Here is a 20,267-nt window from a genome sequence, read left to right as displayed (position 1 = left end):
CTACTGCCTGGTATTGACCTGTCCCACAGCCCAGGCAGAGCTGCCAGCTCCCCTCACCTGGCTTAGGAGGGGGTTGCTCAACCAGTCCCCTTGCCCAGCACCAGATGGTAACAACCTTTGTGCAGAGGTATTTTACAGTGATTAGAGAGGTGAAAACCAAGTATCAGACTCAGAAGCATCCATGGCTGCTGTTTCCTCTCTCCAGGCTCATGCAGCAGCAGCGCTGGTGAGAATGAGGGAGAGGAGAGAGGAGAGAGGAGAGAGGAGAGAGAAGACCACCACACATGTGTTCCACCTAATTATCTTCCTTCATCCAGTGCTCCAGCATGTCCCTGCCTGCTCCAGATTACACTGGGGCAAGCTCAGCTCTTGGTGGGACTCATGCTCTGGTAAGCTGCGAGGAAGAAGAAGAGAGAGGGAGAGGAGAGGGAGAGGGAGAGGGAGAGGGAGAGGGAGAGGGAGAGGGAGAGGGAGAGGGAGAGGGAGAGGGAGAGGGAGAGGGAGAGGAGGAGACTCTGTTGGCCAGATGTCTCCCCAGCCATCAGGACCAGCCCTCCAGAGCTCCTGGATGTACAGTCTGCAGCAGAGATGCAGCAAGCTCGGGGTTCAGCAGCACCACTGCAGGAGCCGAGCTCGTCAAGGATAAAAAAGCAATTGTTCTACCCCGGGTAATTATAAGGGAGCATAGCAGAGTTAGGTGCCGAGGTATTGGAAAGTGTTATGATAACAAAGAAACCCATGAAGAGGGTGGAGAAATTTTTATGACGTGAGATCAGATTAATGACCTGTACAACAGCTGCAGTAAAAACAGCAGCATACAGATGCTACAACATTTGTACAACACATTTCTCCAAACCAAAACCAAAGCCTGTAATTTACTAGGATGTTAAAAAGGAAAAAAAAAAAATAAATAAAAAGAAAATTATATGTTCAGTGACAAAGCCAGTTCTTGCAGACACTGAAGTCTCCTCAGGCTTGGTGCAGGCAATAGTTCCCACTAGCATTTTTTACAGGAAAGACAGATCTCCTAGTAATTTTCAGATACCATTTGTAGATAATCAGAGAAGTACCAGATGCTGGAGAAACAACTTCCCTGACATAACGAGGAATTATATATCTCTTGCAATTAGATCATCATAAAAGGAAAGGAAAACAGGCATCAGTCTGCCATTCTCGTATCCAGTGGCATTTAAACAATGAGCACAGTCCTGTTACTACTGCTGGCAGGCCTCCAGCAGCACTTTGAAAAGGCAGCGTGGCCTCCCTGTAAATTGATAAACAATCTTGTGGAGCAACAGGCACAGGAACATTCAAGCCTTTGTTAAATTTTGACTCTAGTGGAGCACTAATTGTCATCTTTCTGGGCAGAACAAACAGGGTCAACTTCTCCAGTTTCCAGAGGCAGATTATTTTAACCAGAATTTGCAGTCCTTGCAGTTAATGGAATAAAACCCAGGAATGCAAGTGGTAAGAGATGGAGAAATTGTTTGCTTTAAGAGTTCTGGCAGTGAAAACAATCAAACTCGGTTGATGAAAAAGCCTGAATAACTGAGTCCTAGCTGTTCTGATGGCTTCAACGCACAGTCAGTACCACTACAAAGCAGACGTGTCACTTTCACACAGGATGCTGATTTCCTGGTGTAAGACATGGTCACTGGCTGCACCACTCAGGACCAATCTCATCCAGACAGGGGATTATATTCTCACCTCTGCTCTGGGCTGAGAAACAGAGAATGGCCTGAAATCTTTTGTAAGGGGCCACCAGTGCCTGTCAAGATGCAGAGCACTCTCTGGTAAGCGTGCTCAGACACATGCGTTCCACCTAATTATCTTCCTTCATCCAGTGCTCCAGCATGTCCCTGCCTGCTCCAGATTACACTGGGGCAAGCTCAGCTCTTGCTGGGACTCATGCTCTGGTAAGCCACGAGGAAGAAGCAGCTTCACAGCAGACCAGAGCCTGCGTCCCACCAAGCACAGAATGCACGCAATGCAGTCTACAAACCCCAGGCAGGCAACTAAAGCCCTGAGCAAGTGGGGTGACACTGCAACATGCCAGGCAAACACATCACCAACACCTTGACTTCTCTGGGGACAATCTCACTATCCTAAAAGACAGGATTATTATAAATCAGTTCTTTCAAGTAAGAATATGTCTATATTTACATTACAACCATCTATCAAGCACAAGAGACCACTAGTCCTGTTTACTGCAGAAATAGCTCATACTTCCTCTGGGGGCACCTGAACACCACTCTGAGGGCTCAGGACACTTGTCCAAAATGGGAAAGTTTTTTTTTTTCTTAATTTTGGTATTTACAAACAATCCAGATGCCAGTAAACAAATTACGTCAAGACTAATAGCTAGAAAATACCTTTTGCAACACACTCTTTACCTATCCACCTACCTCTAAGAAAACACTGTGGTCAGCACAGCCGAGCACTGAAAACACCACCCACAAAGAGCAGTATTCATTGAAGCCAGCTCCAAGGGGTGAAGGGACAGACATGATGAGGGCATTTACCCACAAAAAGAACATGCAGTGTTTCCAACCCCACCTGCTTCATAGGTGCTGTCTCCATGGACTTCTATAAGTGCCCCACCAAAGGAAGTACTGTCCCAGCACACAGCTGGTAACCCTTCCGCTGCCTCACAGGGGAAGCACTCATTTTGGGATGTTCTATGGCTCAAAGCAGCAGAAGAGATTTCATGTGTCCTTGCCACCGATCTGCTCAGCAAATTTTTGGTCCTGGGGACCTTTCAGAAAAATCTGGATGAGCCAAAGGCAGAAAACTCACAGTCTAGTTACAAGAAGCTAGATTAGCTAGATAGCACCCAGATATAGATGCTGACATTTTCAAATAATTTAAAGCTAATTAATTGCTAACAAGGATGCTATTTAGAGTGCTGTTTTACAAGTAAAGAAATTTAGCCACAAATATCTTGGGTTGCTACAGAGGTTATTTCACAGAGGTCACTAGCAGCCACCACTAACACTGCTGAAAAGAATCAGACTAATTTACTAATTAGATACACAGAGTTATTCCCAGACATCACTTCCACAGACTTTTCAGGGTTCAAAGTCTGCTGTGAAATGGTTAAGGTCCACTGTGGTCAATGGATTTAGCCTTAGATTTATATAATCTGATAAAATGTCTTAGACTTTCACAATCTGAAGAACTGCCTTAATGGGTCTCTACTAAAATACTAAAGTATACATTAATTGCTTTGGCGGGATGTAGGGGGCAAGGGAAATGCTAGGTAGGCTTCAAGCCTTTGTATCTTTTATTGTTGATATAGGATTGATATTTTATTGGTTCCAGCTTTGGTAAGAAATGTAAACCAGCTCTGTAAAAGATACGGAGAATCAACAAAACCCCAGGAAAACAAACAGCACAGGATGCCAGCATTTCACTGCTGAGGAAAACATTTTAAGGAATAAAATCTACTGCAATGGGGAGCTCCCAGCCTTTTATGGCAACATTATTGCAGAGGCAAGAGCAAGTGCAGGTGTAAAGCTCAGTGAAACCTAATGTGTGAGGCCCAGGCTGTGAGGAGGTAGCCAACATGGCTAGCAATGGCTATTGAGAATTGCATGACTGGGCATCGGAGTCTTCTCTGATCTTGTTGCAACACTACTTTGCATATGCCCTCATATTTCTATGTGTGTCTTTAAAATTGAGCAAAAACATCATTAGCTATATGATTTCCAGCACACAAGCTCCTGATGACCTGTGGAATAAGCCCACCTTACCCAGCAAGGAAATGAAGGGCAACCAAAAGCCTCACTGGGACCCACAGCATTTTTCACACGGTTAGGTCTAGGATAAGACAGATAGCTCATGTTTTGCTTCAATATCTGGAAAAAAAGTATACCACAACGTTAATGTGTGCGTGTCACTTAGCAGCCCAGCTCACATCACTTGTGATGGCCTTAACTTAACTGCAAGAAACTGGGTGCCTGCTGCTTTTTCTGTTTCAAGTCAGCAGATGGTGCTTTTAGAAGGTCTGTCTTCCATCTCGGCTGCTTTACAGCCAGAGGAGTTTGGTAGGCCCTGTACAGAGATGCTCCAGCAAGCTGCATGTCACCTGGGAAGCAAGAGGAAAAGGTTGCACGCATAACCTTAATACTGGTTGAAGTAATGAAAGACTGAAAGCTTTGTGTGAAAATACAGGTCCTTTGATGAGCCATGCTTTCATTTTTAGCAATGTGCAACTCCCTCATCTCAGCGTTTTATACCACTGCTACTCAGGAGAGAGTTTCATACTGCCCCGAGTGTGCAGCCAGTCAAGATGGTGAGATCTCTGTTCAGTGTATTCTGCAGAGGGGCACAAAACAAGCTGCAAAAGAACAAAGTGCCCACAAGAGACACAACACCTCCTCAGAGCTGGCCAGGCAAGGAGATGTTGGCCAGAAGGCCCCTTCGCCTGTCATCCTGCATTTGAGGGCCCTGAGGAGGACAGGGGAGGAGAATAAGGCAGCTCAAGTTTGTTTATTACTCATTTTTTAACACTTCTGTGCTTTTCTGTTTGACTCAGCTGCCGCCCTGTGGTTGGAATTTCAGTATCAAAACTCCAGCAATTTGAATGCATTTTAATATTAGTAATAATATTATTCATAATATTGTTAAACTATTATAAGAACTCAGCAAATCTGTATGGTTTATATCCTTAAAATGTGCAGTCCCTCTGCTTTTTTATTGAAAATTATATTTTTCTTGAGCTTTTACAAAGATCCTGACCATTTTCACATGCCTCCCCCCTGCCCAGGCAGCGTAGCTGCAGCCGTATTTGTCATGGGGGCGGCTCAGACCTGATGCTCTCCTTCCCCACAGACCCGACTGACCCAGGGACCCACATTTTCTGCCTGCCTGCACTTCCGGATCAGGCAGGAAGGGCAGAGCTGGTTTCCTGGCCCCCAGACGAGTTCCCAAAACATGCAAGAGCAAAAGCAACTTACCCCATGTGCCAGACAGGCTTACTGAACTGTTCAAACTCATGGGGTCAGTGCTAGGACTGGCCATCCCACCCGTCATCCACCCCATTCTTTTCTTGCCATAATAAGCCCATAATTTTTCAGTCATTGCCTTTGTGCTTTCAAGGGACCTCCAGCAGCCTGGCTTCTGTGACGCTGGAGGGAGCAAAGCACAGGGACAATGCGCTCACACCCGTACCCACCTGCACTCCCCTTTTGCTGGGGCTGAGCCACCCTCTCCCTGCGGAGCCAGACACCCATTTAAGAGTTGGTGTGGCTGTGCCATAACCCAAGTGGCATCAGTGATGCTTCCACTTGTCACCTGTGCTTATGGCATCCTGATATTACAATATTAATAAAAACCAGACCTATGAAGCTTTCTCAACTCGTTTTCAATAACTAAGAACTAGCACAAGCATTATTCTAACATCATCCAAGTGAATCTGTATAAGTTTGTGTCCTGTGTGGAAACTATTTCAATAAATGAGAAGTCCTACATCAGTTTTCTTGTTGTTTCACAGAATAAGCCTTGTCAGAAGCATTTTAACTTTAGGACAGTTGATCGGTGATAATGTGTTTCACAAACCTAGCAGAACTCAATGCAATTGAAATCAAATTAAGGGGTACTCACTGGATAGTCATATGCAGGGAAATCATAGAGAGTTGTTAGTCTCAAGCATGAAGTTAGCCAATATGGCTTTCTTGGTGTATTGCCGCAGCAAATGACAGCACCAAACTGCCACCAAACAGAAGACCAGAAGATCTGCAACCACCACAAAGGAGTTGTCTTCATTGTGCCTCCTGCAGTTTGTTAAAACACCACTCGCACGCAGAAGCAGATGGTATGCTACGTATCAATTTACTATCCCTCTCTGTCACAGATTTTTTTTTTCAGCTCCGTCTGTGCATTTTTATTCAAAAGGGGGCCATATGGTCCCTGTGAGGTAGTTTATAAATAATTGTGTATTTACAGTAGCAATCGAAACCAGAGTCACATGCTTACCTTCAGCAAGGCAGCTGACAGTAACTGGGTACTATAGGGTTTGGAATTATTTCCTCAGTACAGCATAGAGATATGCAATGAATAATTAAACAGACATTGATTTCATGTGGCCTTCCTGATCGCATTTGTTCTGCTACTGCTGCAAAACACAAGGTTCCTAACCAGAGCTGGTCAGAGAGAGATGGGGCCATGTGTGGTCTGATAGCATCGCCTCCACCTGTCATTTGCTCGCTGGAGCAACAACCCGGTGTCCTCGCTCTGCCTGGGGTTAGATTAAGCCCTTGGTGAAGGACAGACTAGAAAAGATGGTGCTGTCCCACCATGCAACCCTCCTTTGCTTCATCCTTCAAGTCTGCAGGGGTTGGTTTGAACATGTAGCTCAGCGCTTCACCCAGAAGAGCAGTTTTGCAGGTGCAGATGGTTGGAGGACAGCAGATATCTAGCTAGCACCACTTCCCCAAATGCTTTGAGGCATAAAGGCTCCTGCAAGCCACCACTGCATCAGTGCCTCCATCTGCCCACCCGTCCCCTTCCTCCCCACATGCCTCTTAACCATGTCTCATTCCATCTAGCAAAGAGCAAATTCACCTTAAGTAAAAAACAACTGAAGAAACAAGACCAACATTACTCATGTAAAACCCTGGCCTTTTTCAAAATAGCAGTGACTGAATTAGGGGCCACTGCTGCCCACCTGGATTATTTTCTGCACTGCCCTCATTTTTGTACACAAAGATTCAAAGGTAAAACTGCACCTCCCTGATACCAAGGGAGGGTGTGCAAGGTCAGATGTCCTAGATGCTCTGTCTCCAGACTGGGGGTAAATTGCCAGCAGACCTCAGCTCCTGCTTACGTCAATAAATAAAAGTAGATTTTTAAGAAGTGCCTCACTTTGCTATTACTGGCCAGGGTATGCCAGTGAGAGTGCCCTTCCAGAGAGTTCAATATCCCTTTGTAAATCCTGACTACTCATTTGTGGGCTTAACTGGGGATGCTGAAATAAACATGGCTCCTCTCTAATCCCACACCTTCGTCATGAGATCCGGGCTCCTCTGGTCACAGAAAATCCTGTAGTCCAAATCTTACCTCATTGCCCACCCCTCTGGCATGATGGTTTTGTCTAAGAATTAATACTGTATAAAAATGAAGGTGAAACTGATTCAATCTAGGTGGCAAGAGTGTAATTCTCTTTACTTTCCATTCTCTATCGCTTGTACTGCCAGTGGGAAACAAGATTTGCTTTTCATAACAATTCTTTGGGTTGATGCCTAAGAAGAGGACTGCGGGTTGTGATTTACCGAGCCGGGAGACAGGATTAGATGGGTTATGTAAGCAGAACAGCAAAATCAATCATGAACAAAATTTAGACTCATTCCAATGTTGTGCTGAACCCTGCCCTCTCCCCTTCAGCTTGGAGAGAAAAATTGCAGAGATCTGGAGAATGATTTGAGAAGTATGAAATAAAACTAGTATAGCAAATACTTGCAGCCCCAGCTGATTGAGTCTGCTCCTCATTCAGTGGTCAGTGAATCTGGATATGGGCTAGGCTGAGCACATGGTGACCATGGGGACAAGCACAGCCAGCCCTAAGCTCTCCAGGGGTGACCACAGGGATGGCACATGGTGGGAAGGCTGGGTCTGCAGCGTTGCAGAAACATCTCCTTGAGAGATGTCTGGCCTCCAGGGTGGTCTAGCTGTTTGCCTTAAGAGGGGTAGGAGAGGCATTCCTGCATGGAATTGTCACCAGTTCATGAGGTGGTTATAGCACCGTCCTCTTGCCAGCCGTCTGCCCTTCCCCACACCTCGGGTCAGTCACCCTGCGAAAGCTTCTGCACCAGGGTGAGCTGCCGCCTGGAAAGCTGCCCAGCAGAGACCCAGCTGGTATCCTCCCCACTGCTGGATGTAAGCTTTCTGCCCGCTTTCCTTATGTAAAGAGTGAGAAAGAAGTTTTCATTGTTTTTCTTCCCAAGCTTGACAACCAGGCTGTGCATAGTAACAGAGTTAGGTAGAGATTAATGTGTTTGCATTCTCAGGACTGATGTCTGACTCCGCAGTTATTTAAGATCCTAATAAGAAACATGGGCACCAGGCTTGCCCTAGATTTTCAAACTGAAATGCCTCTGAAGATCTAACTGGTCACATTAGTAAAAGCCATGATACTAATTGTACACAAGGTGCTATCAAATGCATAGACTAATTAGCTAAAAAAATAGAGATTGCTTTTTGCTGACTGCTTTCATTAATAATTATTTCACTGTTATTGGTGATAATAGTTCAAACTCCTTTTTGTCCTGATGGGAGAACTCGAATGTTCCAATGCAATACTCGATACGAAAAGAGTGCACCAGTTCTGCGCTTCTGCAAGAGCTCCAGATGGTAAAACTGACATTAAAATGAAAAATATAATTTTTTATCTAAACCAGTTTACTGTGATAAAACAAGCAAGTCAAATACCTAGAAATAGTGACATTTTAAAAGTGTTACTGCTTCATACGATCTACAATACTACTGGGTGAGCAATCCTACCTTTAAAGGTACAAACCCATTTTTAAATACACAGGACCAGATAGTACACCAATGCCAATAATAATTTCACTGATTTCATCAAAGTGGCTCTAATTTTTGTTAAGTGGTAAACGGATCCAGTGCTATCCATCCTCTATTTTTAGCTTTACTCCAGAACTCCGCATTGTCCCTGGCATAGTAAAATGACACCTTCCACAAATACAAGAAATTCATTGACTTCATATTCTAAACAAGCCATTGTTAAAATAAATGGAAGTCTCTTAACTCTTAACAATAGTGAATCAGATGGATCTGACCTCTGCGGGTGGGACTTTAATTATGTTCACTATGTTTAAGAAAGTACAGTATTGTAATAATATTATTCATTGCATACCAAGAGTTCCATCAAAGGCTTGACAATCCCAGGAAACGATGCACATCCTCACTTACAGTACTGCTAAAATGCTAAATATGTCCGGTCATATAAAGCCTGATCCTGTGAAGTTTTGGCATCGCGGCTTAATAGGAACTAACAACATCTCCGGTCATCCCTTTTCCTCAGGGACAGGCATTGTACTCAATCACAGCTTGCTGCCTTTAGCCCTCGCTAAAAAAGGATGACTGGGATAAAACTCCAGCAAAAACAAGTGATATTGCTGCTGTACAATGAAGTGTTTGTGGGAGGCAGGAAGGAAAGGGGAGGAATAAATGGTTATCTGGGGAACACTGGCGACAGGTAATTTACAGCCTCTGGAGGACAGAAGGACTGTGGAAGGAGGGAGATGCAACGTGACATAAAAGCAGCATCTCTGCAGAGGTTGCAGTCTCTCCTAACCAGCTCCGTTAGGAACTGGAGTTGCCACACACCAAACTATCCTCTCAAAGGGTGACATGATGCCACCGATCACTTTTGGCTCTGGCTAGTAGAAAGGCCCAACAGGAGTGATAAATTCTGGCCTCTCCTTCAAATGATGTGACTAATTGATACTTGCTTGATAATTAACTTAGAACACATTTCACCACAGCAAGCAGAAAATTTGTCTGAAAGGAGTTACTGTGGCAATCCTTTTGGGTTTTTTTTTGCTGGAAATAGAGTATGCCACTGTTCAGTTATACTTCTCTTTTACAGCTAGTAGTGTTCACAGAAGTAATCACAGGCTTATTCTCAGTCAAAGGCTGTGGTTTAGATCCTGCTGAAATACTTTTTTCAGGTGGAAATTATCCACGATGTTCAAACATCTAGAAAATTAACCTTTTCCCCTAACCTTATATTTCCATTGCATCAGTAGCTGGGGTCCACACCTGCTGGCATTCAACCCCACTATTTAGCTTTGCTGAACAGCTTGCTAAATCTCTTCCTTTTTGAGAACTGCTTTTCTGTGTTTGCTCTCTATTAAAAGGCTCACTGATCACTTAAGTTTGGAAGATACCAAGCAGGAAAACTGCCAGCAGTTTGGGAGGCAGCAGCTCTTCTCCCAAAGGCAGGAGGACCTTCTCTTGCGATGCTTTGACTTTCTTCTCCTCAAAACGAGCTCCATCATGTGGTTAGTTCACTTACTTGCACCTTCTGCAGCTCCAGTCCTATTAACATAATAGCTGCTTGGTGGTTGCTTTGCAGGACCTGCTCCAGGAAGTTTGTCTGAAGGGGCTTTCCAACTGCTCGCCCTGACTTTCATTTGGAGAAGAGGCCCTATTCAAAGATAATTTTGTCTCTTTCCATGCGATTATCTAAGTAATTAAAACTCATGAAAATATGGGCAATTTTAGCTAGCATATACAGCTTCTGTTTCCACTTAGAGTTTTCAAGAATTATTATTCTGTCCTGAGTGGATTGCAAATAGCTGCATGGCTTCAAGGAGCAGCATGGGAGGTCTGTCCACCTCTCCCACCACAAAAAAACGGAGCGCACAGAATCACAGAATGTCAGGGATTGGAAGGGACCTCAAAAGATCATTTAGTCCAATCCCCCTGCTGGAGCAGGAACACCTAGATGAGGTTACACAGGAATGTGTCCAGGCGAGTTTTGAATGTCTTCAGAGTAGGAGACTCCACAACCTCCCTGGGCAGCCTGTTCCAGTGTCTGTCACCCTCACTGAGAAGAAGTTTCTTCTCAAATTTAAATGGAACCTCTTGTGTTCCAGTGTGAACCCATTAACCCTTGTCTTACCATTGCTTGTCACCAAGAAGAGCCTGGCTCCATCCTCATGACACTCGCCCTTTATATATTTGTAAACATTAATAAGGTCACCCCTCAGTCTCCTCTTCTTCAGACTAAATAGACCCAGCTCCCTCAGCCTTTCCTCATAAGGGAGATGCTCCACTCCCTTAATCATCTTTGTTGCCCTGTGCTGGAAGCCAGCAGCTGCCATCTGATAAATCTATCTCACCCTTAAAATGGTTACCTACCCTGAAGTCCTTTTGGAAAGGTGGCCTGCAAACAGAGGAAGCAGCACAATTGCTCTCATGGGCAGCAATGCCCTTCAGGCCATCACATCACCAGCCTCCCATGTGAGCTGCTACATTGATCACAGAATCACAGACTGGCTGGGGTTGGAAGGGACCTCTGGAGATCATCTAGTCCAACCCACCTGCTAAAGTAGGTTCACCTGTAGCAGACTGGACAGGAATGTGTCCAGGCGAGTCTTGAATGTCTCCAGAGAAGGAGACTCCACAGCCTCTCTGGGCAGCCTGTTCCAGTGCTCTGGCACCCTCAAAGTAACAAGTTTCTCATCATACTCAGATGGAACCTCCTGTGCTTCAGTCTGTGCCCATTGCCCCTCATCCTACCATTGGGCACCACTGAAAGGAGTCTGGTCCCACCCTCTTGACATCCATGCTTGAAATATTTATAAACATTGATGAGATCCTCTGTCAGCCTTCTCTTCTCCAGGCTGAACAGACCCAGCTCTCTCAGTCTCTCTTCATAAGAAAGGTGCTTCAGATCCCTAATAATCTTCATAGCCAAATGCTAGATTTCCTCCAGTAATTCCTCATGTTTCTTAAACTGGGGAGCCCAGAATTGGATGCAGTACTGCAGATGTGGCCTCACCAGGGCAGAGTAGAGGGGGAGGAGAACCTCCCTTGACCTGCTGGTCACGCTCTTCTTAATGCACCCCAGGATACCATTGGCCTTCTTGGACACAAGGGCACATTGTTGACTCGTGGTCAACCTGTTGTTGACCAGAATACCCAAGTCCTTCTCTGCAGTGCTGCTTTCCAGTAGGTCCACCCCTAACCCATAGTGGTGCCTGGGGTTATTCCTCCCCAGGTGCAGGACCCTACACTTGCCTTTGCTGAACTTCATCAGGTTCTTCCCTGCCCAGTCCCCCAGCCTGTTCAGGCCTTGCTGAATGGCAGCACAGCCTTCTGGTGTGTCAGCCCTTCCTCCCAGTTTGGTATCATCAGTAAACTTGCTGAGGGTGCATTCATCCAGGTCATTGGATGAACAGGTTGAACAGGACTGGACCTAACACTGACCCCTGGAGAACCCCACTAACTACTGGCCTCCAACCAGACTTTGCATGATCGATCACAACCCTCTGAGCTCTGTCATCCAACAAATGATGCTGTGATAGGTAAGATGGCATCAAGGGAACACTACCTTTGCAGGGCTAAAAAATGTTCAACATATTCAACTTATTCTGGAGGCATTGGCTGAACACAGAGTACCCATTACATCTCTGCTGGAGACCTATGGTCTCAGTGTTGGATTTAGTTTTTGTTAAAAAGGTACAAAATTGTATTTGGAGTCTATTTAGCACTTCCATTATACACTTTAAAGCAGATGTAAGAGGTTGGTGGGCAAAAATAAACACCCCTATACTATGTTGTTAAAATGTTCCTTTTGAGCAGTGTACCCCAATACTTGAAACATCAGGTTTGTTACACCTCAGCTATGGCCTCAGCCACACGTTTAATGTTGAATTGAGCAGGTCACTACTGACTCCCCATAACAGTGTCAGATTATTAATAGCTACAAAATATATAATGTGCTCCCTCAGCAGAAATGAGGCTTTCTGTTTTATTAAAACTTTATAACATTTCCTTCTCACTAATCTGGGATGATGGCATTTATATGATCTGCTGAGCTCTCTAGCCTATCAATTCAGAAATTTATAAAGCAATTCATCTCATCTGACATCATTTTCTTTCCTTTTTTTTTTTTTCCGTACTTGCTCAAAAGCAGTTTGGCAGAAAAGGAACTGGGGTCCCTGGTAGATGCCCAGTTGAACATGAGCCAGCAAAGTGCCCTTGTGGCAAAGAAAGCCAGCGATATCCTGGGCTGCTTTAGGCCAAGTATTGCCAGCAGGCCTAGGGAGGTGATCCTTCACCTCTGCTCAGCACTGGTGAGGCCACACCTGAAATGATGTGTTCACTTCTGGGTTCCCCAGTGACGCAGAGATATAGAGCTACTGGAGAGAGTCCAGCGAAGGGCCACAAGGATGACGAAGGGACTGGAGCACCTCACATATGAGGAAATGCTGAGAGAGCTGGGACTGTTCAGCCTGGAGGAGAAGAGGCTCAGGGAGGATCTCATCAATGTGTACAAATATTTGAAGGGAAGGTGCTAAGAAGATAGAGCCAGGCTCTTTTCAGTGGTGCCCAGAGACAAGAACAGAGGCAATGGGCACAAACTGAAACATAGGACATTCCCCTGAACATCAGGAAACACTTTTTCACTGTGAGAGGTGACCAAGCACTGGCACAGGTTGCCCAGGGTGGTTGTGGAGTCTCCATCCTTGGAGATATTCAAAGCCAATTGGATACAGTCCTGGGCAATCATCTTTAAGTGGCCTTGCCTGTGCATATGACCAGATGACCCCCAGAGGTCCCTTCCAAACTTGACTGTTCTGCGATTCTGTGAATTCTGTCTGATAAGCAAATGGCTACAAAACCACCCTGTGCAGGTTGCAAGGATATATCCAGTGTGAAAAGCACACACAGACCATGAAGGGCAATGGCTCACTAAGGAGTTGCTGTGGGTACCTACCTGCAGGCACTCCACCTAAACAGCAAGGTGTTGGGACACAAGATAACTAAGCAAGTGTTGGTTCATTCGATAGCTGGCTAACTGGGTTTGATTGTTCAGATCCCTCTTGATTTTTGGAATCATATGATAGTTGCAACCCAGTCACTCTTTTTATCTCATGGGCCCACTGAATAGACAACAGCTTTTCCTTTCAGACACTACTCTGGAATTTGTCTTTCACCTCTAAGTCCCATAAACCTTGTGCTGGTGACAGGTTCATATGGTGGCAGTCCCACTGTTCCTCCACGCAGAGCCAAGATCAGCAGGGACAGAGACCCCACAGCACGTGGTGTGTCCCACGGCTCAGGGACCCTGAGACTACTGGGAAGGCTACTTCACCATTTGTAGTTATTATTTACAAGTGTGAAGGTGCTTTGGTTAGATTTTCTTTTAGCATTTTAAATTCAAAGGTGGAAAAAGGCTCACTAGAAAAAATCCTAGCTTAACTGCTGAAAATCATTTTTTAATTTAACTATAGGAGAGCAAAATAAAACAGCCTAGAACCCTAAGGCATGTGATGATTGACCTAGGAAATAATTACATAGCTGCTTAATTTTATATTCTGTGAGTAATCTCAGCAATTCCACAAAACTCTTTACAGTACGTAAAGCTCAGCACCTCCTCCGGTCCAGACGGAGCGTCAGCTTGAACACCATAACATTAACAACTCCTCCACCTAGCTGCCCGTCCCCATAATGTCAGCCCCAGCAGCTGCAGACAACCAGAGGCTCGTTGAAGTGTTATTTTGGGGGAAGTGCCAGAAATTATTTATTTGAACAGACTTCTGAACATACTATTATTCTTAGAGTGCATTAAGTGGGGTGTACTTTTAGTAGAGTGGATGTTTAATTTTTGTTTTGGGTAAAAACATTTTTTATTGTGGTCTAAAAATATACCAGTGGTATTATTTGTGATTAAGGGATGTTCTTTTTAGTGGTGCCCTTATTAGCGAGTCTGCTATGAAAAATGTGTTTATTAGATATCTAATGGCACTTCAGTTTGTATTGAACTATTAGCTAGCAACCTCGTGGGTAACTCTGCTGCTGCTTCTGGGTGATCAGCTGGGGATTACTGCCTAGGGACTGTAATAACATAGCACATTATGGGTGCAGTAAATCACTAATGTCCAAATTATGTTATCAATATAAAGTATTTGATAATAACACAAAGGTAAATGACTAGAAAAGCTGATGATGGTGGTGTTGGCATTGATGTAATTCATGTGAGCTATACAGCAAATAATCTGAAGTCTGAATTTTATTTTGTTTTTAAGTTACGGCCTAGTTTTGTCCTTATTTTAGTCTCTTCGATTTGACATTTGCTGAATGCACTTAAAGAATGCATTTAAAGAAACATATACAACTGTAAAACTAGTTAATAGAAGTTAACAGAAAAAAGTCTGAAAGTTCTCTGAGAAGATGGGATGCCCTGCCCCCTGAGAACTGCTGCCTCAGAACAACTCTTTCCACTTGTGTGACACTGAAATACATTCCTGCTTTCTGCCTTCTCTGTGTAAGACCCATGCAGCCAGCACAGGGCATCGACTTGGCAGACTCAGACTCACCAAAGAGATGAAACGAACCATCTCGAAAAAAAACACAACCGAGTAGAATCAGCTTTCCTTGTCACCACCTCACCAACTCCACCAGCACTACCAAAAGTGAACGTGGATCATCTCCTGCCTTCTCTGGGCATTTCCAGGCAAGCTTGGTTGACCCCTGTGGAGCAATCAAAGAGGGTATTACCACCTGTTGTTATCTGTTTTCTCCTTTTACTGATGGTTACCGTCTCATAACAGGCAGCAGAATCAATGTTTCGAACTGCACAGAATATTAACACAAAGAACTACCAGTCTGGGATTTATTTGTTGATTTGTTGTGTTCAGTGGGGTTTTGTTTTGGTTTCTTTGTTGTTTTTGTTTGCTTGTTTGTTTTCCTGGGATGGAAACCTTCAGGAGAGGGACAGCTTAGACCAGAGGGGAATGTAATGTCTCTTGGTATGACCAGACATTTTATGGAGACGTTGTTCTGCATCACCTTCTTTTACTTCTCTTGAATCATATCTAGATGGAACAGCAGGCTGGATTTCATGCTAATCTTCCAGTTACTGCCATTGCTAAACCACAGAGTTACAGATACAGAATTCCTCAAGAGGGGGAATGGCAACTGCAGGAAAATTCGAGAAGTTTGGTGTATTCAAAACCTCAAGAAAGGGCAAATGACACTGCAAGACTCAAAATTCTGGACAACTGAGGAGGAAATGGATTTCAAGCCAGATAATCTTTTGTTCTTAGCACCTTTGAACTGTAGTAGGTAATCAATACTTTGAAGAAAATAAGTCTGTGCTAAAGATTCAGCATTTCAAATGAAATATATGGGCTCTTCTATAGTAAAACCAACAAAGGCCAGAGTGTTCCTAATATCTCAAGGTTAAATAAGGAAGAAGATCACATAAATTAACCCACCCTTACTTATAACGTAAAAAAATCAAATAACAGGCTTTTTGCATTTGTTTAAAAAGTAAAATCTTTTAGATACTCATATGAGTACAAAAAAATTGATTCAGGTGAAACAAAGCTACTAAGTTGCAGTGTTATAGCATCCTCCAGTATGGTTCAGACTGCATATGCTCTTTGATAAATGAAATGTTTTCATCCCGCTTGGGAAACAAAAAGAAGACGAAAATACAGGGAAGGAATGCTGGTTTATATGTTCATGGATGTAAAATAGTGCTGGTATGCAACAGAAGTAGCACCTCCATGCATGGAGTCTAGCTGTATGGTAATAACTTAGGAGTCAACATGCAAAGCACAAAGTACCACCCAGTGCTTCCCTCTGACAGGCCTCAAAGGGGTTTAATTTCATCAGTTTTCTCCAATTCGTTAGTAACACCTGGACATGCCTAATTTATTACCTCTTCGTAATAAACACATGAACTAAAGAAGTCAAACTGACACATTTGCATATCTGAAATATCCTAAAATATACCAGAAAGGTGCAGTTTACCCATTCCCTCATTAATCAAGAAATCATGTCAAAAGGAAACAAGAGACTTTACATGAAGTACGTTAGAATCAGTAATTTAAAAAATCAACCTATAAGTTTAACCAAACACTTTCAATAATATTTATCACAACCTGTTACAGCAAATTTGAGTGAAACCAGTAGCCTGTCCAGGGTGACGAAGGGGAGCATTGCATAATGTGGCTCAGCTTAAGTCCAATGTGCTAAATTGGTTAGACAGGTCATCATCCCACAAATTAGAAAACATAATCTGCAACAAGAAATGAATGCGGGATATTTTTGCATAGGATTGCACTGTAGGGTTTTTTTTAGAATTTGCAAGGTATGCACATACTATATGCTAGCGTTAAAAGTTCCAAGTTGTTTTGGTTTGGGGTTTTTTTGTCTTAAGACTGTGAATAAACATGGTTGGTCCCAGCCCACTTTTAGAACATTTGTAAAATGCTCATGGGAACTGTTGCAACAATTAAAGAATGATGTCTCCATGGCAGGATAACACCCTTCCCATTTCTTGCTGAGGAAACAATATGGTTATATATTATAAATTATGGCTAATTATCTCACATCCTGTTTCCTCATAGCCCTAAACACAGGAAGCCTTTTCTTCTTCATGATATTCAATCTTGCTGTTAATAATGTCTTTCATTTCTACAGTGGGACATATTCCAGAGGATTCCAGTCTATCTCCATGGAGCACAGTCAAAGTGTGACCACAGCCTGGCATGGCAAGAGGAAAATTCCAGCCAAGACCATTACAAAATTCCTCTGATCCTATACAAAAGAGTTGCTGCTATACACAAAGAGCTGGAAGAGTCTGATTTCCCAGGGTTTTGTCCAAAACCTTCAGGTCCAGAGCCAGAATATACTTTAATTGAACATGAAACTCTCAGGAACTGACACGTGGTTCCTGGACATGGCCATAGTGTGAATGTGAAATGCGTGCTGCCAAATTTTAGCTGATCTGATCTCATCTCACCCATCGGATTCTTTTGAAGCTGAGTTTTGCCAAAGTTTAAGCCAATGGGTTTTTTATGTATTTAGCTTATTAAATGGTAAACATGGCGGGTTCAAACACCAATACTAGAACAAATAGTAACTGATTAATCTTTTCTAATGGGTTAGAAGACCAAAAAACCCCAACTAACCAAACAGCCAAACAAAATCCAAAGCAGAGGTTTGATAACTCGTTTCCAACATGGCCCTTAGCATTTATCAAAATAAATACAAGAGAAAAACAAACAAACAAAAAACAACCAACCAAACAAAAAAAAAAAACACCTACCAGTTGTCTATACCCTGACTATACTCTCAAAAAAGATTTTTTGGTAGGTGTTAGACCAAACTTTTGCATTCCCTTTGGCTAAAAAGCAGAAGTCTTGAATTAGTGTGTGGTAACTCATCCCACTTACTTTTATTTATAGAGTATCATGCTGTATTTCCAAACAATGGTGCTTGCAAGCAAAGACACATTGCAAAGACACACTACAATAAAAACCATAATATCTCAAACAGATTTATAAAACAAGGACAGAATTAAAAGCTCGAACATTGAAATAATGTTAGTGCAGCCAAGTATCCCAAGTATACAGCAGAACTTCAAAATTAAAAATTCTCTAAAAAGTAATGAGAATGCAGGTACCAAAGACAGAGACTTCAGAATACTGCTAACATGTTATTAGAAAAATTAGCAAAGCCACCTAATTTATTTCCAGTTAATTTATTTTTTTCTGTGCAATATATAAACACAAGCCAAAGTTGAATTTGAAATGAAAGCAATAATCAAAATTCACTCCTGGAAAGAAGGGGAGAGAGATTCCTAGAAAATTTCTGGGAAAAATGACCAAGCAACCACTTTGCAAACACTTCAAAGATAAGAAGAAAATAAGAACCAACACAAAGTTTTCAAGAACAACTGATGCCAAACGAGTCTCATTGGCTTTTATAGCAGAGTAACATGTCCCTTGGATAGGACAATTATTGTTTATTTTATTTTAGTAGGCCTTTCAATTATGTTTAACCTAAGAAGAAGATTGAGAAGGAATTTTATGAGTTAAAAGCAGATAAAAATCTGTTGCAAAGAGAAAGGAGACAATCTGTTCCCAGTGCTCATGATGGACAAGACCAAATGTATGGTCTTCTGATGCAGTGTGAAGGATCCTGGTTACAGATCAGGAACAGGTACCCAAAAGTGTGAATTTATAACCAGAGAAATAGCCTGCTTGAGGAGGCTTTGGAAGAGAGAGTCCACCAGCAGAGATCTTGAAGAGCAGACTGAATGAAGGAACAACATATGTCTGACTGACCCTGCAGGGGGGCAGGGAGGCAGGGAGGGTGAATGAGCTTTGAATAAACTCTAAGAGTCCACTTTGGAATTTTTAATGGCATTTGAATATATCTACATTTTTCAAAAGCTCAGAATCCAAGAGATAAATAGATGACTCGTTCATTGCTCAAATGAGCATCTGAAACCAGACAGCAAAAATACTATATCATCAATGGTTCTTTTGTTCCCTGGGCACAGAATATTTTGGTAGCTTTAATCAGTCACTCCCCAAAATGTCAGAATAGGAAGAACACCCTACTGGGCTAAAATTTTTTCACCTTATCCCTTGCAGAGACAGAATGCAGTACTGGCAGCTTCAAGTCTCCAAAAATACCACTTCAGGATCACACCGAGAAATTAATAATAATAAAGTCACTAGCCTGTGCCTTTGTTACAATGTTGTGCAGATGGTAAATGGCATAGGATCATTTCAATGGTGCAGGATGTTTCCAAATTAAGAATTTAAATTCACAGCACAAGTATGCAACTTTCTCTGTCCCTCGCTCTGTGCTCTATGCCAATCCTAATTTCTGTACTCATGGATAACAACCATTTTGTCCTCCAGGAGTCCCACTCTTTATCATGTCCTGACTCATCCCTGCTTTCTTCACCCACCATCTCCTCTTCTACACTCTACCATACTACGATTAACATCTCTCAGTCTTTCTGCTGTTATTTTCCTCTCTCCCTCCTCCTAATACCACTCTTATTTCTAGTATCATGCTTCCCGTTGCTCCCCTCTCCAAACAACCACACCTTTATTCACACTGTTCTCCCTGCATGTCTTCCAGCTTTCTTCTGGCATGTCTGGCTCCTATCTGTCCTCACAGCTGTTCCATCAGTATGGTTCTGCTTCTTTGTTCACACAACACTGTCCTCCGAGAGACACAGGAGTTGGCAAGAGGCTCAGTTTCAGGGGAGTTTCCAGCTCTCATGGACACAGGGCAACCATGAAAATGTGAACAGAGTTCATCCCCCAAACAAAACACAGGGCACACACAAAGGGACACCAAAGTACTGCTAAAAATCACGTGCCTCCTACAGCTTGGGGTTTACTGATGGGTTGTGGTGTCTGCCTTTGCTAAGGACACCTCTACCATCAGTCACTTGAAGAAGCTAAAGACTTCAGTACATGTGAAAACAGACTAAACAAATTATGTTTTTACCATCCTAACACATGGAGGGGACAAAGTCAAAAGTCACAACCTTGGCTCCCAAATCATAAGATTTTGAAAGCAAGATTTTCTTTTAGTGAAACTGTCTGGTGCTTCCAGCTCGTCCACTATTCCATAAATTGTAACAGATTATGTCTGTAACTATTCGTGTCAATTTTGTCACAGTTTCACACCTTTTTTCCTGCCATCTCCACTGCAATTCCCAATGATATTTCACCTATCCCTTCGGGCCAAACCAC

This window comes from Streptopelia decaocto (genome assembly GCF_964273445.1).
Source record: "Streptopelia decaocto genome assembly, chromosome: 1".
Lineage (NCBI taxonomy): Eukaryota > Metazoa > Chordata > Aves > Columbiformes > Columbidae > Streptopelia > Streptopelia decaocto.
The sequence above is the reverse complement of the archived record's forward strand: the minus strand, read 5'-3'. Positions refer to the sequence as shown.